At 50.9% G+C, this 14711-nt stretch overlaps 1 pseudogene; it reads left to right on the plus strand.

Moving 5' to 3' along the window:
* The first annotated feature begins 5988 nt into the window (after positions 1-5988).
* LOC111555551 lies at positions 5989-14507 on the plus strand (annotated as a pseudogene).
* The last annotated feature ends 204 nt before the right edge of the window (positions 14508-14711 follow it).

The following is a 14711-nucleotide window of genomic DNA, read 5'->3' on the forward strand; positions in this document are numbered from 1 at the left end:
TTTTTTTTTTTGAGACGGAGTCTCGCTCTGTCTCCCAGGCTGGAGTGCAGTGGCCGGATCTCAGCTCACTGCAAGCTCCGCCTCCCGGGTTTACGCCATTCTCCTGCCTCAGCCTCCCGAGTAGCTGGGACTACAGGCGCCCGCCACCTTGCCCAGCTAGCTTTTTGTATTTTTTTTTGGTAGAGACGGGGTTTCACGGTGTTAGCCAGGATGGTCTCGATCTCCTGACCTCGTGATCCACCCGTCTCGGCCTCCCAAAGTGCTGGGATTACAGGTTTGAGCCACCGCGCCCGGCCGGCAAAAGCTTTTTAAGCACGGTATTATGCTATTGGAGAGGGAGAGCCCACCGACCTCTGCGAGATGAGATCAGCACTAGTTTGGTGAACTTTGGGTCTTCCAATGTGTTTGCTTTTTCTTCTCTTGCCAAGGCTGCCTAATCTCTGGCTAGTGTCTGCCCTTTTGATCGGTAGGTGTGTTGCTTAGTTACTCTGGCCTCTGTGCGCTTGCCCACTACCTCTCTCTCATAATTTTAAGTACATACATGAAATACATGTCCATATGCATGAGCTTCAGTGAGCTGATTATCATATGGGGTCAAGTTAAGAATACTTTTTCTGGCTGGGCGCTGTGGCTCACGCCTGTAATCCCAGCACTTTAGGAGGCTGAGGTGGGTGGATTACCTGAGGTCAGGAGTTTGAGACCAACATGGCCAAAAATACAATACAAAAATTAGCCAGGTGCAGTGGTGGGTGTCCGTAATCCCAGCTACTTGGGAGGCTGAGGCAGGAGAACCACTTGAACTCGGGAGGCGGAGGATGCAGTGAGCCATTCCACTCCAGCCTGGGCAACGAAGCAAAAACTCCATCTCAAAACAAAACAAAAGAGTATTTTTTTCTCTTTAATGTGCATGACTATCCCTGAAGAGCTGCCTCTTACTGGTTTGGTCCGGATCTTGCCGGCCATGGGGTCCTTGCTCACTTTTTTATTTTCCTTCTATTTTGGCTGCTCAACTTCTCCTTTTTTTTTTTTTTTTTTGAGACGGAGTTTCACTCCTGTTGCCCAGGTTGGAGTGCAATGGCACTATCTGGGCTCGCTGCAACCTCCGCCTTCTGGGTTCAAGAGATTCTCCCGCCTCAGCCTCCCGAATAGCTGGGATTACACGTATGTAAAACCACGCCCAGCTAATTTTGTATTTTTAATAGAGTCAGGGTTTCTCCATGTTGGTCAGGCTGATCTCGAACTCCTGACCTCAGGTGATCCACCCACCTCCACCTCCCAAAGTGCCAGGATTACAGGCTGAGCCACCACGCCCAGCCTGGTTGCTCAACTTCTGCCTCTTATCTTGCTTCTTGCTCACCCGCCGCTTCACCTTGCTTTTGCCCTCTGCTTTTACTTATTTTGCTCTTTATTCAAATTTTAATTCCCTTTGCTATTCTCTGCCTCATTTTTCTTATTCTCCTGCCTCACTGGGGCCCCAAGGAACACATACTGCCCCGGTCAGCCTCACTGGTGAGGCTTCATCCTTTCCCCTAAGGGAGAAAAAGGAGATGATTCGAGTAGAAAATAATTAATTGTGGCTGGGCGCGGAGGCTCACACTTGTAATCCCAGCACTTTGGGAGGCCAAGGTGGGAGGAACCCTTGAGGTCAAGAGTTTGAGACCAGCCTGGCCAACATGGTGAAACCCTGTCTCTACTAAAAATACCAAAAAAAAATCAGCCAGGTGCCAGGCGTGATGGTTTACGACTATAATCCCAGCACTTTGGGAGGCCGACGCGGGCAGATCAGGAAGTCAGGAGTTTGAGACCAGCCTGGCCAACATGGTGAAACCCCAACTCTACTAAAAATACAAAAATTAGCTGGGTGTGGAGGTGCATGCCTGTAATCCCAGCTACTCAGGAGGCTGAGGCAGGAGAACTGCTTGAACCAGGACCCGGGAGGCGGAGGTTGCGGTGAGCCGAGATCACACCATTGCCCTCCAGCCTGGGCAACAAGAGAGAAAGTCTGTCTCAGAAGAAAAAAAAAAAAAAAAAATCAGCCAGGTGTGGTGGTGAGCGCCTGTAGTCCCAGCTACTCAGAAGGCTGAGGCACGAGAATCACTTGAACCCAGGAGGCAGAGGTTGCAGCAAGCCAAGATCATGCCACTGCACTCCAGCCTGGGTGACAGAGCAACACTGTTTCAAAAGAAGAAAAAGAAAATAACCGTACACTTAACATTGGCTAAGATGGTAAATTTTATTTGTATTTTATCACAATTTTAAAAGTTGAAAAACATTAACAATACACATGATCACTGGGTAGCTGGTAACCCTCAGACCCTCCCTGTGTGCTCCTGCCTCTGTGCTGTTGCATTTACTGAGCCTTCTACCTGGAGTACCCTTCTCCATCCTTCCAAACCCTATGTGGTTGTTCCTGTTTCCTGAGATCCCTCAGAGGATCCCCTACCAGATCCTCTGACGGCACAGCATGGGGGCAGCCTCCCACTCTGCCAGCATTGGGTTTTCCAGGTTTGCTCCTCACTGCCTGTCAGTGTCGGGGGGTCTTCTCAGGAAAGAGACCACAGCACTACCCCCTGTACTCCACATCTGGTCTGTGGGAAACCCTCATGCACCCTTCACCCCAACAAGCCCTGGGAATGCAGACTGATCCTGCATCGCCCCTCTCCTTTGCTCCTCCCAGCCATCCCTCCTGCCCATTAGACTCCTAGGGAAGAGGACCTGGAGCCCAGCCTGCTGTGCCCCTAACTGCAGGAAACACCTTCAGCTCTCTTATGAGCCAGTTGATGAGGAAAATGAGGCCCATAGATAAATCACTCAAACAAGGACCCCTATCCAGAAAACGGCAGAACCAGGACTTAGACTCAATGCCCACCACCCACCCACTTTGCTGTCCTCGTGGGGACAAGTGGAAGAACTCAAGCCCTGCCTCCTGCCCTCTGCAGCAACCTGGAAAGGCAGATGTGGGCTGCCATGAGGGTGAGAATTTGGGACAGGGTGAGTGTCAGGACCCTCTGCTAAGGCTCAGTTCCCTCTTTTCTACTTACTACTTCATGTGACACAAGTTGCGTGGAGGAAAGCCAAGAAGTTAAGTAATCATTGCAACCCCTTCAGCCAGGCTGGGATTTTCTAGGCACGGGCCTTGCCGAAGGAGGGTAGCTGGCAGGAGGGCAGTGCCCCCACCCCCCACATCCCCAACCCTTAAACCACACCCCCCACCCCCCACCACAGCCCGCCACAGGCAGGGATAAAACCAAGCAAAGGCTGCACATGGCAGACTGCAGCCAGGCAAGATGGAAGGCATCACAGTGGCCAGGCTGCTGCTGCTTCTGGGTCTGCCTTGGGCTGAATCTACCAACTGGACCAATGGCAGCAGACTGAGCCATGCCAAGGCTCTGGATATCCCCGTCAACAACTTTAGCAAGCTGTCAATCAAGGAGTATGCCCCAGCCAAACTGGGTGAGAAGGAGCAGGTCCCAGGGTACATACAGCCAACTCCAGCCAGACATCCTAGAGGGAGTGCTGGGCTAAGGGCTCTGCTGCCCTCATGGGCTGGAAGTGTTTTAGGAAGGCCCCCCTAACCTCTTTGGGCCTCAGTTTCCCCATCTCACAAGGTTACATCAGCCATCTCCCAGGGCTGTTCTCTGCACTTTCTGAAGATTTTTCCAGCTGGTGTAAGAGGTGATATGACAAGTAGGAATAGCACCAGACGCCAGGTGCAGTGGCTCATGCCTGTAATCCCAGCACTTTGGGAGGCCAAGACAGGTGGATTGCTTGAGCCCAGGAGTTCAAGACCAGCCTGGACAACACGGCAAAACCCCGTCTCTACAAAAAAAAAATATAGATAGATAGATAGATAGATAGATAGATAGATAGATAGATATTTATAGATGTAATATATATTTATATATTACATATTTATATACAGTATATATTTATATATTATATATTTATGTATAATATATATATTTTTTGAGGATATATAATTTATATATAAATTACCCAGGCATGGTGTGCTCCTGTGTTCCCGGCTACTCGGAAGGCTGAGGAGGAAGTATTGTTTAAGCCCAGGAGGTGGAGGTTGCAGTGAGCCAAGATCATGCCATGTACTTTAGCCTGGACCACAGAGGAAAACCCTGTCTAAAAAAAAGAAAAAAGGAAAGAAATGGCACCAGATGCTGGAATAATGTGGACCTGACTCCAAGTCCCTACTCTATTACTCAGCTATGTGGCCTTAGCTAATTTGCTTCCCTTCTCAAGGCCTCAGTTTGGAGCTGGTGAATAATGGCAAGGGTATTTCCAGGCCCCAAATTCCCCACTTGCTGTGGGATAGGGGTGCTCTCTGGGCTCCCCTCACAAATAGACATGCTAGCAAATGCTAACTGTGGAGATGCCTATTGTCTCCTGGCTTGACAGAACCCAGCAGTGTCAGAACCAGTTACTGCTGTTCCGCATCAAAGGGACAATGTGCAAGGTTGGGAACTTCACCGTTGAGCAGTGTCCCTTCAAGGACAGTGGTGTAAAGTCCTTAGACCCCAGCTCCCCACGCTCATCTCAAGGCTGTTGTAGGGTGCATGCCTGGCTCTGTTTTTTGGCTGTGTCTGCACCAGGAGCCCAGTATTCACTGCTTCTACACCACACTGGAGCCTCCTGAGTAAATGGCCATGATCTGAACTCGTTCTTCTCCCCAACAGCAAGTGAAGAACTGCTGGGGGTACTTCAGTGCTGCTGAGGACCCCAGGAAGTTGCCCATCTGTGAATCCCAAAACTTTGCTGGGGTGAGCAAATCCCTGGAGAAAGAGTGGAGGGCAGAGGAGTGGGTCCAAAAGCTAGCACTTCAGGCTGGGAGGCTTCAGAGCAAAGGGCAAGGGCTGCAGGGCTGGACCGCCACATGCTGGAGAAGTCTTTTGGGGACCTCTATACTCATCTCAGCCCTGAGGGGTCTCCTGAGAGACTGACTACATGGCTGTGAGTCGAGCCATTGCTCTACTTAGTGCCCTTTGCAAGCATCTTTACCACACTGAGCCTTGATCTCCACAGAGCAAAGGGGTTCCCATCCTTGTTGGTCCACTGGAATCACTTGGGAAGAATGTATAAGCCCAGGCCACAACCTCACAGTTCATTTTGGCATGGCATGAGGTCAGGATTGAGAACTCTTGGGCTAGAAGCTGCAGATGGCCTCCTGTGAATTTAGTGCCTAGGTGATTATACCAACAGCAAGGAGAATTGCAATTGCAAATTTCACACATATACTCACACACGAGTACACATCCACTTTTACAACTAAAAAAACTAACACCCAGGCCAGGCGCAGTGGCTCATGCCTGTAATCCCAGCAGTTTGGGAGGCCGAGGCAGGTGGATCGCCTAAGGTCAGGAGTTCGAGACCAGCCTGGCCAACATGGTGAAACGCCATCTCTACTAAAAATACAAAGATTATCAGAGATCTTGTTAGAAATGGAAATTCTCAGGCCTCACCCTAGACCTATTGAGTCAGAAACTCTGGGGTTAAGGCCCAGCAATCTGTGTTTCAAGGAGCCCTGCAGGTGATTCTGATGCACAGTGAAGTTTGAGAACCAATGCCTTAGAACAATAGCAGCATCTGAGCTGGAAGAAAGACCAACTTGGAGATGAAACCAAGGCTCTGAGAGGTTGAGTGATATGCCCAGAATCACACAGCAAGCTAAGCACAGGGCTGGAGAGTCCCCCAGGCCTCCTGGCCAACCTGGGGGATCTCCTCGCTGCTAGTCTCCTCTGGACCCTCCACATTTGTACCTCCTCTGAGAAGGGAGAGGAAACTCTAGGCCTTGACCTTGGGCAGGAATATGCTACCCCTCCCAGCCCCCAGAACCCAGCCCTGGCTAATGCCAACCACGTCTCACTCCTCCTTCCCCAGATCACGCGAGCTCTCAGAGGTTTAAGAAAAATCTCCTGGCCGGGCATGGTGGCTCATGCCTGTAATCCCAGCACTTTGGGAGGCCGAGGTGGATGGATCATGAGGTCAGGAGATCGAGACCATCCTGGCTAACATGGTGAAACTCAGTCTCTACTAAAAATACAAAAAAGTAGCTAGGCATGGTGGCGGGCGCCTGTAGTCCTAGCTACTCAGGAGGCTGAGGCAGGAGAATGGCGGGAACGCGGGAGGCGGAGCTTGCAGTGAGCCGAGATCGCACCACTGCGCCCCAGCCTGGGCGACAGAGCAAGACTCCATCTCAGAAAAAAAAAAAGAGAGAGAGAAATCTCCAAGCGGCTGGGCCTGGTGGCTCACACTTGTAATCCCAGCACTTTGGGAGGCAGAGGCAGGCGGATCACCTGAGGTCAAGAGTTCGAGACCAGCCTGACCAACGTGGAGAAATCCTGTCTCTACTAAAAATACAAAATTAGCAGGGCATGGCGGCATATGCCTGTAATCCCAGCTACTCGGGAGACTGAGGCAGGAGGATCGCTTGAACCCGGGAGGCGGAGGTTGCAGTGAGCTGAGATCACGCCATTGCACTCCAGCCTGGGCAACAAGAGCGAAACTCCGTCTCAAAAAAAACAAAACAAACAAAAAAAACAAACAAACAAAAAAAGAAAAATCTTCAAGAAGCATTTCAAATGGCTGTTTCCAAAGCAGTCAAACCAAAAGCCTGTGCCTAAGACTTTCTAAGATGGCTCCAACTACTCCAAGCTCTCCCGACCACCCCTCTCCCGCAGTCCCCCATCTCAGGCCTTTTCCAAACTATCTACTGTGGACATCTCTGCCCAGCCCAATAAAAATCCCAGCTCAGAACCTGGTCAGTTTCCTTCTTTCCCTTGTGCTCCCTGGTGGCAGAACCCCTGCAGGCGGCCAGAACTGTATGCTGCCTCTCCTGGAAACTTGCCTGTACCCCAGACAAGCCTTCCCCATCTCCCTTTATGGCCCAGGTCCCCACTCTCCGGCCATCGTTTTTGTTACTGCCAGGGTAAGATGCCAACCAACTGCCAGGTCACATCACTCAGGTTACGGATGGACTTAGAATTGGCACTCTCGGCTGGGCACGGTGGCTCACGCCTGCAATCCCTGCACTTTGAGAGGCCGAGGCGAGTGAATCATCTGAGGTCAGGAGTTTGAGACCAGCCTGGCCAACATGATGAAACCCTGTCTACTAAAAATAATACAAAAAATTAGCTGGGCGTTGTGGCAGGCACCTATAATCCTGTCTACTCAGGAGGCTGAGGCAGGAGAATCGCTGGAACCCAGGAGGCAAAGGTTGCAGTAAGCTGAGATTGCGCCACTGCACTCCAGCCTGGGCAACAGGAGCAAAACTCCGTCTCAAAAAAAAAAACAGAATTGGAGCTCTCAGGGCTGCTCATGCAGATATGCAGCCCTGAGGTCATGGTGCAGTTTTGGTGGCAACACCAATCTAGTTCAGGCAAGACTACTGTTGCCCCTACTGCAGGAGAAGGCATAAAGGGAAGTGGCAGAGGCCACAGTGTCAGGGGAGGAACCTGGGAAGAAGGCAGACTTGAGATGGATGGGAGAGTGTCAGAGCTAGGGGAACAGCCTGAGCAAAGGCGTGGTGGCCAGCAGGGGCTGGATGAGGAGACAGGAGGGGAGCAGAGTGTTGGAAACAGTGACAGAGGAAAGGGGACGGTGGTCTACAAGAGACTCAGTGGGGGCCCCAAGCCAGAAACTGGAGCTTGTTCTGAGTCTAAGTAGACCACAGGAGGTGGGTAAGTGAGGAGGTTGCAGAGGGCAGGAATCCTAAATTCCAGAAAGAGCCTAAGAGAGAAGCAAGCCCAGCCAGGCCATCATCCAGCACAAAGGATGCCAGGGACACTTAAAAAAAATAAATAACTGGACAAAAAATTGCCATAAGTCAATGGCCAAGCATCAATTTAATTTTCTCTTTTCTTTCTTTCTTTTCTTTTCTTTTCTCTTTCTTTCTTTCTTTCTTTCTTTCTTTTTTTCTTTTTTTTTTTTTTTTTTTATGGAGTCTCGCTCTGTCGCCCAGGCTGGAGTGCAGTGACGTGATCTTGGCTCACTGCAAGCTTCACTTCCCAGGTTCACGCCATTCTCCTGTCTCAGCCTCCTGAGTAGCTGGGACTATAGGGGCCCGCCACCACGCCTGGTTAATTTTTTGTGTTTTTAGTAGAGACGGGGTTTCACTGTGTTAGCCAGAATGGTCTCGATCTCCTGACCTCATGATCTGCCAACCTTGGCCTCCCAAAGTGCTGGGATTACAGGTGTGAACCACCGCACTTGGCCCAAGCATCAATTTTCTAAGTGACCCATTTAGGCTCACTGCAACCTCCACCTCCTGGGTTCCAGTGATTCTCCTGCCTCAGCCTCCCAAGTAGCTGGGACTACAGGCACACGCCACTATGGCCGGCTAATTTTTTGTATTTTTAGTAGAGACAGGGTTTCACCATGTTGGCCAGGCTGGTCTCGAACTCCTGACCTCATGATCTGCCCACTTCAACCTCCCAAAGTGCTGGAATTACAAGTGTGAGCCACTGCACCCGGCCTACTCTCACTTATCTCTGACCAGTTGTTCTGAGGAATTGTTCTGCTTCTGGGGGCCAGAGGCTGCCCCCTCCCCTCTTGCCGTACCCCTCACTGCTTGCTCCACTCCAAAGGGCAATGAACAGTTCCTGTTGGTCAAACAACAAGCCTGTGGTTTGGACCGTGGTGGCTCCTGATATATGCCAAAAGATCTCTTAAAGGCCCCACTGCACGCAACACACAGTGTGCAGGACCAGAGACATGGTGACCACATGAGCTGGGCTGCTAATGCTAGGGCTGGAAGCCTTGGAGCCTGTCCCAGCCCAGGCCTGATCTGCAACAAGATGTCCTGACTTCAGTGACAGAACTTTTTCCAGCTTCTCTCAGCAGAGTCTAGGGCTGAACAAGTTGGGCTGGGCATGGATGGAGGCCAAGGCTGAGGTGGAGGATGCACAAGCTTTCCAGAAGAGGACCAGGCTCAGGCCAGCTCAGCTGTGGGGCAGCCTGGTGGGTTTGGGTGCCAGTTCCTATGGGTAGGCCTTCACTCTGGACATGAATATGGAGAGGGCAAGGCCTGCCCTTGGACATGGGGCTGCTTTGGGAAGCATCTCTCCATTCCTCTGCCAGGACAAAGACTTGCAACCCCCTGGGATCTCATGGTCAGCCTCCAGGAGACCATGTGCTTCAAGCAGGAGACCCTCCAGAGTGCAACTTCCAAGAGGAGAGAGTAAGACAGGGCACTCCATGTTAGGTCCCACACATCCCCACGCCTTTCCTGGGGGGACCATGTGATTCCTCCCACAGCCTGGCTTGTCCCCAGTGGAGGTCAGTTCATCTGCTCATGGATGCTCTAAAAGGGTGGAAACTGCCCCATCCAGAGGCTCCCCAGGTCCCTGCCCACCTGTATGCCTTTTGAGAGGTGAAGATGGAAGAGACTATCTCCCTGGGAGGAAGAAAGGAGGAGACATCAGAATACAATTTCCATTGACTCTATTTCCCCAGCCCCACCCCTCTCAGTGATCCCAACTTGAACTCAGATCCAAGTGACACCTGGCTTTTGCTTATTTCCAAAAAGCAATTCAGAAGATTTTGCAGGCCGCCTTCCTGCTCCCTTACCACCAGTTGAGAACCACTGATCCTATCTCCAGCGACAACTTCCCTCCCTAGGGTTTTCTTTCCTTCCTGAAATAGAACGAATAAGCCAAGAGAACAAGAGAAGAGCCCTCAGGAGCTGAGATTGCAGGTTGGAGGGAGATGGATACCCAGGAGGTGTGATGGGTGATGGAGGCTGCTGGGGGTGGGTACAGCTGGGACTAGTGGTAGTCGTGTAGATCAATGTCAAACCCTGGCTGTGAGTGGAAGATGCCTGCTGTCCCTACAGCTGGTGAAGCAGGGGGCTCTCTCCATTGGGCAAGGAGCCTCTGCCATGGTGGTCACCTATATGGGCAAGGGCAGCCCCCTTGAAATGAGTTATCTCCCAGTAAACTTGCCCATAGCAACAGTATTGTGTAGGACCTCTGGGACCCATCCTGTCACCAAAGTAAAAGCCCCAACACTAATTTCTGGGGTTGTCATGGTAACAATAACATGCTGGAAGCCTTGGCCAGGTCCCACCTAGATCTGAGTTCAAACTGGGACCCCTGAGAGGGGTGTGACTGGGGAAATGGAGCCAATGGAAATTATGTTCTGTGCCTCCTCCCAGCTGCACCGTGGCCATGGCGTCTGTGGAGTCTGGCCACTTGAATCCAGTGATGTGACCTGTGTGTGTGGTCCTCTAAGATACAAAGGGCTCCTGTGTGTCCACCTCCTTTGCACTCACAGCACTCCTGGAAGGACAGGGCAGGGGTAACCAGCCCCATTTGGCAAGGGAAGAAACTGAGATCCAGAGGCAGGTGGGAGAGTTGCCTTGAGAGGCAGGTCTTGGCTAAGTCATGGCTGGTGGCAGGACTCAGACCTCTGGCTCCAGTTCACAGTTTCTCTTGGTCTGATCTGGGGCCTCCTATTTCTCTAAACTGCACTCCCTGTCCCCTTCTGTCTTGACCCCACCAAACACCACCCTGACCAACCCTGTGTCTCTCCTGCAGTCCAGCGTGGCAAGAGGTGCTGGGGTGACAGCTTTTCAGTCTGCTGCCCTCTTGGTATTGACAGGCTAGACTAGTGCTCTTCTGCCCTGTGCTACCTCCAACTCTCTTCCTTCCCCTCCAGGCTGTCCCCCTGCTCCTCCAGCTGCTTAAGACCGGGAACAAAGACTCCAGGGAGACTCTAGGCAAGTATGGAGGGAAATACGTTACTCACAGAATGGTCTCCAGGGGCCCCTTCCTGTGTTGTTGGGAGTGTGGAGCCACTATTGCTGGGACTGGCTACGTAATTTGCAGCACCCAGTGCAAAATGAAAATGTGGGGCCCTTTGTTCAAAAATCATAAAGAGTTTCAAGACCTCAAAAACAGAGCATTAAACTAAGTACAGGACCCTTCTGAGTGCAGGGGCCCTGTATGACCACACAGGTCACATGGCCATAGCCCTGCAACCAGCACCAGAAAACACAGTCATAGCAGGAAGGAGTTCAAGAAGTGGCTTCAGGAATTCCTCAAATCATGGAGATTTAAATCGTTTGGGAAACATAACAACATACACTTAAGATTTGATTTATTGGTTTGGTAAAATCTTCTTTAAGACATTAAGGGCCAGGTGCAGTGGCTCATGCCTGTAATCCCAGCACTTTGGGAGGCCGAGGTGGGCAGATCATGAGGTCAGGATATTGAGACCATCCTGGCTAACACAGTGAAACCCCATGTCTACTAAAAAATACAAAAAATTAGCTGGGAATGGTGGCGGGCCCTTGTAGTCCCAGCTATTCCAGAGGCTGAGACAGGAGAATGGTGTGAACCTAGGAGGCGGAGCTTGCAGTGAGCCAAGATGGCGCCACTGCATTCCAGCCTGGGTGACAGAGCAAGACTCTGTCTCAAAAAAAAAAAAAAAAGAAATTAAGAAAGAGCTCTAAGCCCATACATTCAAGTGTGTGACAAACAACACTATTTCAACTTTCCATTGTCCAGAAGAGGTAACTGAGGCCCTCAGAGAACAAGAAGAAAAGGGCTTGGCAAGGCCCCAGGTGGGGCGTGGCCATGCTGGGATTCAACCCCATGCCAGTGCTCCTTCTGCCTGTTGCAGAATTAGGAGCACCCCCAGCCACCCAAACCTAACGGGCAACTGGGAACTTGGAGAGCTGGCCTGTGCCCTCCTCTCCAGCCCAGTGCCCTTGGAACCATGCAGGCATAGACACTTGCCTTCCCTGGGGCCCACACACAACAGGCCTGGAACTTCCCTTGGCTGGAACACCCTCCTTCCACCCTCATCCCAGCCTCCTTGAATAAGGCCCCCTTCTTCAGGAAAGCCCAGCTCAGTTGACCTAGGGCTCCTAGGCCCTGTGCACCATTGTTTCAGCACTTCCCCTGCTGTAGAATAGCTGTGGAAGTCTAAGCATGAGACTCAGGCAGGAATATCATCGCTGCTGTGCAGCCTGAAGAAGTTACAGAAGATGGATCTTCATCCCTCTGCAACCCTTAAGATTAAGGGTTCTCTTATAGAAGAGTGGGGGGAAATGTCTCAACAGCGTGAGAATGTTGTGACTGCAAAGCAGGTACTCAATGTCTCTTGGGGGATTCTGCGGAAATCCCCAATAAGCTGCTCCTGTAGGAGTTAAAATGAGACTTTGTTTTGGTCCTGAGAGGGCAAAGCAGAGAAGGATGGGGGAAGGAGCAGCAGGAGGACTCGAGGCAGGAAAAAGGGGTTTGAGGCTGGGGCTGGGAGACCCCAAGTGATATGAAGCCATGTCCATTTGCTTGTCTGTCTTCCTTCAGACTGTAGGCTCTCCGGGTTCTGAGTGTGCCCTGGACCACAGAGGCACGCAGCATGGGGTGGATAGATGGGCACTTGGCCCTGTGAGCTCAGAAGGGACACCGGGAGTCCCTCAAGCCCACCCCTCAGAGAGGGTCCCAGAAGTTGAGCCAGGAAAGACACGAGCATCCCAGGCTCCAAAACTGTCTTTCTCAGCCTTCCCATGAGGCAATGTCCCTGAGGAGAAACTGGGAACATTTGTGAAGGAAGTGGGTGAGTCTTCTGATCTTCTGGGGTGGAACAGATGGGACAGGCTCTAAGGAGGTTGTTTCTGATGAAGGCCACGTTATAAAATGTGCAAGAGCATGGACACTGGAGCCAAAGGGCGGGAGTTCAAGTCCCAGCTTTGACGCTTGCTTTGTAACTTCAGACAAGAGGCTCTGCAACCTCTCTGTGCCTCCATCTCCCCCTCTGTAAAACTGGCCTTGGAAAGCATGGATCTTGGGTGAGTTTTGATAAAGGATGAGGTCTAATAAATAAGTCAGTGTGGGTAAAGAACTTGGGACATGGCTGGTCCGTAACGGATGCTGCAGAAACAGCAGGTGTTCTGTTTTGTTTTGTTTTGTTTTGTTTTGTTTTTTTGAGACAGAGTCTCACTCTGTCGCCCAAGCTGGAGTGCAGTGGCCGATCTCAGCTCACTGCAAGCTCCGTCCCCCGGGTTTACACCATTCTCCTGCCTCAGCCTCCCAAGTAGCTGGGACTACAGGCGCCCGCCACCTCACCTGGCTAGTTTTTTGTATTTTTTAGTAGAGATGGGGTTTCACCGTATTAGCCAGGATGGTCCCGATCTCCTGACCTCGTGATCCGCCCGTCTCGGCCTCCCAAAGTGCTGGGATTACAGGCTTGAGCCACTGCGCCCGGCCAGCAGGTGTTCTTAATAGCAGGTGTTCTCAACAGGGCAGGAAGCCATCCCCAAGAGCTAGTTGGGACCTTAGACCCTGGAAGTCAGGCAGACATGGGTTTGAATCATTGGTTTGCCTCTCTGCCTCTCACACTCTGTGACTTATTTAAGCAATGTGCTTGTCTTCTCCATTACATTCAAAATAAAGAGAAAAGTTTTGGCAGGCAGGGCACAGTGGCTCACGCTTGTAATCCCAACACTTTGGGAGGCCAAGGAGAGTGGATCACTTGAGCCCAGGAGTTCAGGACCAGCCTGGGTAACAGGGAGACATCATCTCTACAAAAAATACAAAAGATTAGCTGGCGTTATGGTGTGTGCCTGTAGTCCTGTTACAGGAAAGGGGTCCTGATCGAGAGCCCAAGAGAGGGTTCTTGAATTTTGCACAAGAAAGAATTCTGGGCGAGTCCACAGTGCAAAGCAAAAGCAAGTTTATTAGGAAAGTAAAGGAATAAAAGAATGGCCACTCTATAGACAGAGCAGCCCTTGCCCATTGTTAGGGTTATTTCTTGGTGATATGCTAAGCAAGGGGTGGATTATTCATGACTCACCTTTTTAGACTATATAGGGTAACTTCCTGATGTTGCCATGGCATTTGTAAACTTTCATGGTGCTGGTGGGAGTATAGCAGTGAGGATGACCAGAGGTCACTCTCGTGGCCATCTTGGTTTTGGTGGGATTTAGCCAGCTTCTTTGCTGCAGCCTGTTTTATCAGCAAGGTCTTTATGTCCTGTATCCCGTGCTGACCTCCTATTTTTTTCCATGACTTAGAATGCCTGAACAGCTGGGAATGCAGCCCAGTAGGTCTTAGCCTTACTTTACCTGGCTCCTATTCAAGATGGAGCTGCTCTGGTTTAAACACCTCTAACAATTCCCCCCACCCTTCTATAAGAGAGCTCTTAATCCTAAGGGTTGCAGAGGGATGAAGATCCATGTTCTGTAACTTCTTCAGGCTGCATAGCAGCGATGATATCCCTGCCTAACTATGAGGGTCTCTTGTATTCAGAGTAGAGAGGAGCTCAGTCAGAAAGCACCAGTATGGTGACGGCCATTCATAAGTTTTGAGTTCTGACAAAAGGTGACATCTGAAAGATTAATAAGGGTTCAATTTAAGAAAATGTTGAGTAAGGGGCCAGGCACAGTGGCTCACGCCTGTAATCCCAGCACTTTGGGAGCCAGATGCAGGTGGATCACCTGAGGTCAGGAGTTCGAGACCAGCCTGGCTAACATGGTGAAACCTCGTTTCTACTAAAAATACAAAAATTATCCAGGTGTGGTAGCATATGCCTGTAATCCCAGCTACTCGGGAGGGTGAGGCAGGAGAATCGCTTGAACTCAGGAGGCGGAGTTTGCAGTGAGCTGAGATCGCACCATTGCACTCCAGCTTGGGCAACAAGAGCAAAACTCTATATCAAAAAACAAAAAAAAGAAAAAAGAAAATGTTGAGTAAGCTTGT

This window comes from Piliocolobus tephrosceles, chromosome 2, assembly GCF_002776525.5.
Source record: "Piliocolobus tephrosceles isolate RC106 chromosome 2, ASM277652v3, whole genome shotgun sequence".
Classification (NCBI taxonomy): Eukaryota; Metazoa; Chordata; class Mammalia; order Primates; family Cercopithecidae; genus Piliocolobus; species Piliocolobus tephrosceles.